Below are 3,883 nucleotides of genomic sequence, written 5' to 3' on the forward strand. Positions count from 1 at the left end.
AAATTTGTAAAAATAATAAGAAGGAGTGAGGGTAAATTAAAAAATATAAAATTTTTTAAAAATCGAGCTACGCGGTTATAAAGCTCATAAAAGACCATGCAACTTTTATTCGAAACATTTTTTGATATCTCTTACAGTTTTGACGATATTCAGTCAAAACCAAAAAAACCGTTTTAGCTTGTAGGGGTTGTTTCAACCCTAAACGTGCGAGAAAGCACATAAAAAAAAATACGTGTCTCTTATTTTGAGCTACTTTACAACATATTTAAAGCTCGTCAAAATCGGAGGGGGACACTTGGGTCCCTTTCCTTGTTAGTGAGTTTTATGGTTTTATTTTTATTTGTAAAGGCCAAATTTCCATTGAGATATATATATATATATTTTTTTCGATAAGATATGTAACGGACAAATTTCCATTGGGGATTTCTTTGAGTTTTACCGACTGATCGTGAGAAAGTTGCGCAAAGAAGAACCGTGTAGGATGTAGGACGTAACATTATCGAAGAAAATATTATAGGAATTGTAAAAGAACCACTTTCACAAGCGTGTGAAGCTGTTTGTAGAATGGAGGAAATGTTGAGTAAGTTTAATTCAAGCACTCTTCGAATAATATTCTGTATGTTACAGAATGGTTACATAATTCACAAGATTATTCTGAATGTTACGACTTAATTCAATTATTATTAGGTGAGTAGAGTTAGTGAAACAATTAATTTTATCTTACATTCATAAATAATGTATTTGACATTTATAAACAATGATTTTAATTATTAAAATATTTGTGTACAATACAATAATCAACTCTTTCAAAAAAAGAGAAGATGATAAAAATTTAAACTTAAATATAAAATTAATAATATAATTATATTCTATTTTTTTATTATTTTTTGTATATTTAAGTTTAAATTTGAATCGCACTATATCTTTGAAAGAGAAAACTTATAATTATTGTACGTAAATATTTCGACAATTAAAACCATTTGCATGTAATACATATTTCTTTTAATTGAAGCTGTCATTAAAAAAATGTTTTCTTAGTAAATATTTTAAAGTTTTTTGCGAACAAATCATGTTCATCAAGTTGTTTGATATGTCTATGCATGTACTCAATAAATCTGTCTTTTTAATTACATTCACTCATAGTTTTTAAAAAATATTAACTTTTTATTAATATCTTTCAATTTTTTTCATAAATATTTCACATTATTGTTCAATGTTGTGTTACAGTTTATTCAACTTGCTATTTGTGAATTATGTGCACACTTGGGCTGCGTTCCGATATTCACTGCAAACAACTGCAAGTACTGAAAATCTATAGTATACGTAACGTAGACTTGCAGTGAATATCGGAACCAGCCTCTAGTTAAAAGCAAAAAGCAATTACAAATATTTAGCATTGCTGAAGAAACGAGCATTTCTATTTATTCTAGATTAGAATACATTTAGCAAGCTCTATTGAGCACTTTTAGTGAACAATTGTTTGTAATTAATTTAAAGTCTAAAATCTAAAATCATATACTAATCACGAACAGCTGTTCAGTATGCTTTCAATGAGCTGTTGTCACACTAAATGCATTTATTATAAGAAGTTCATAAATCCAAGCAATTTTTTTTTTTTTTTGGTAATATTGATACGTCAGTTTCTGAAAAATAATCCATCTTTCTAGGATATTCACAAATTGCTTTTAGCTTAATCGTACATAATTTATTCATAGGCATTGTTTTAACACTAATTGTTATAATAAATAAATATAAAATTGATTATAATTTTACAGAAAAGATATGCAACTTTGGAGATAGACTCAGCACCAGCAGTATGTCTTCAAAAATAGAAAATAAGGTAAGTTAATTTTTTTGTAGTAGTTTTTTTTATAAAACATTTTGCAACTAATTATTTTATTTTATCAGGTTCATCTTGGCAGTGGTTTCTATTGCACAAATGCAGGTTTCGCAGCTATGAAAGCAGCAAAAAATGATTGCGACCGGGCTGCAGCCCTTCTTATTGGAATTTTCGGCGAAGATGCTAAATTAATGAGGATTTATCCTAGAAAAAAAGGATTAAAAAAATTTCCACTTGGATTCCTGATGCTAGCTCAAAGTAAATATTTAATTGTTATGAAAGAAATACTATCTTTTTCTTATTATTATCGTTATTATAATTTATCTCTTGTTTTTTATTTTATAGACTTGTTCAGAGAGCGATTAAAAAATGATAATTATGAAGGTGACATTGATCAAATGATCAAATCACTGCCAGCTTATCTCTCAGATTGAGCGCTAGATCTTGAAGGAGGAAGAAGTACATCCTCTCGTGCAAAACACTCGAAGAAATATAAATATAAAAATATATCGCAGAGGTCAATTAAAATTTCAGATTTTACTAAAAATATAAATAAAAAAGCAATATAATTTTTGGTAATTATTTCATAATAATGATTAGAAATTGTGTAATTATTTATTTCCATAAAAATATAAGTGAAAAAATTTTTTTGTTTACTTTATTTAGGACAGAAAAGGAGGCAATGGTAGCAGATCCATCAATAGTTTCAACTGTTACATCTGTAACTTCAACTGTTTTACAGAAGCCATTGGTATTTAAGAGGATGCTGGAGTGGCAGCCGAACTCCGACGCAAAAGCGCCATCATTTCGATGGTACTAAAAATGAAATGACATTATCGGCATAGCCTACGCCGCGTAGGTCCGTGTGTACGCATTTGTTTGTAGTGGTAACTCACTACACTGACGTGTGGTCTGTGTACGTGTGTCATCAGAAGTTTGTAAACAAACGATGCTTGTGCTTGTTTTCTCGACTGAAATTTCGTCGCAAGGCTACAATATAATGTCCGAGAAGATATAGGCGTATACAAGGTGTCAAATAAATATGAACTAAATATGACAAAATAATGTAAGATGCAAGCAATAGCATCCGATAGACGGCGCCAGCGGACGGCAGCCGGTTGATCGAGAGCAGCGCCTCGATAAAATAGATCCTGCGCGCACGCATTCCCGCTCCTTATATTTTTATTATATCAAATTGTAACCGATCTAATTGTTCGGGAAATTTCTACGAAGTCGACTTGCGAGGCAACGTGAGATCAATTCTCACTCTCTATCGCCGAACCAGCAAGAACAGTCGAGAATCGAAACCATATAGAGAGACAGTCGTGTCGATATTCGCGCATTGAACTTAGTAATATTTCAAGTTGTACTTATAATATTAAAGTTTCATTATAAAAGTGAATCCAAGTCGGTGTCGAATCATTTCTTAAAAGTGTCATCCTAACAGTTACCAGTTCCCATCGAAGTATCGTCGTCGGTAATTTAAATAAATAATCGGGGTCGCGTATAGGACGTAACCGTTTGAGGCCGTTTAAAAATCATAGAAACTTTGTAATATCACTATAGAACATTTTATTAAGAAATTAAGCATCTTACAACTCAGAAGTGGGATTACGGGCTCATTTAACCCGCGTCGAATATATATAAATTAGAGTCGAACATTGCCGTGTCGTGCCGAGAATAAAAAGGGCTTTTCAAGCCGCGAAGTGTCGTGTCGAAGTCGGAAAGGCTCAACGAGTCTGAAAAAGAATAAAGACGATTTTAAAGACATTGTCGAGTCGTAACGAACTATCGTAATGCCGAAAACAAGATCTATGCTCGATCGAGAAGATCTAGAGCAAGCTTCTTTAGAAGCAATTCAAAGGGAGGCTCGGCGGTATCAAATACCGGTAATCCAAGACCGAGACCTCCTCATTGAGCATATTCTAACACACCTTGAGAGGGTTGGGCCGTCGGAAAGGGCGTTGGACGAGCAACAGGCGGTTGGAGAAGTCCACGTCCCAGCAGCAGCGTCAGCAAGGCGTACGATCGTGGCGGAGCCGC

At 32.8% G+C, this 3,883-nt stretch overlaps 1 long non-coding RNA gene across 1 annotated transcript; it reads left to right on the plus strand.

Annotated features, from left to right (window-relative positions):
* The first annotated feature begins 1,612 nt into the window (after positions 1 to 1,612).
* LOC137001580 (uncharacterized) lies at positions 1,613 to 2,775 on the plus strand. Its single transcript, XR_010891558.1, has 2 exons — positions 1,613 to 2,098; positions 2,186 to 2,775. It is a non-coding gene; the product is annotated as an uncharacterized lncRNA (long non-coding RNA).
* The last annotated feature ends 1,108 nt before the right edge of the window (positions 2,776 to 3,883 follow it).

The sequence above is a fragment of the Linepithema humile genome, chromosome 8 (genome assembly GCF_040581485.1).
Source record: "Linepithema humile isolate Giens D197 chromosome 8, Lhum_UNIL_v1.0, whole genome shotgun sequence".
In the NCBI taxonomy this organism is placed as follows: Eukaryota; Metazoa; Arthropoda; class Insecta; order Hymenoptera; family Formicidae; genus Linepithema; species Linepithema humile.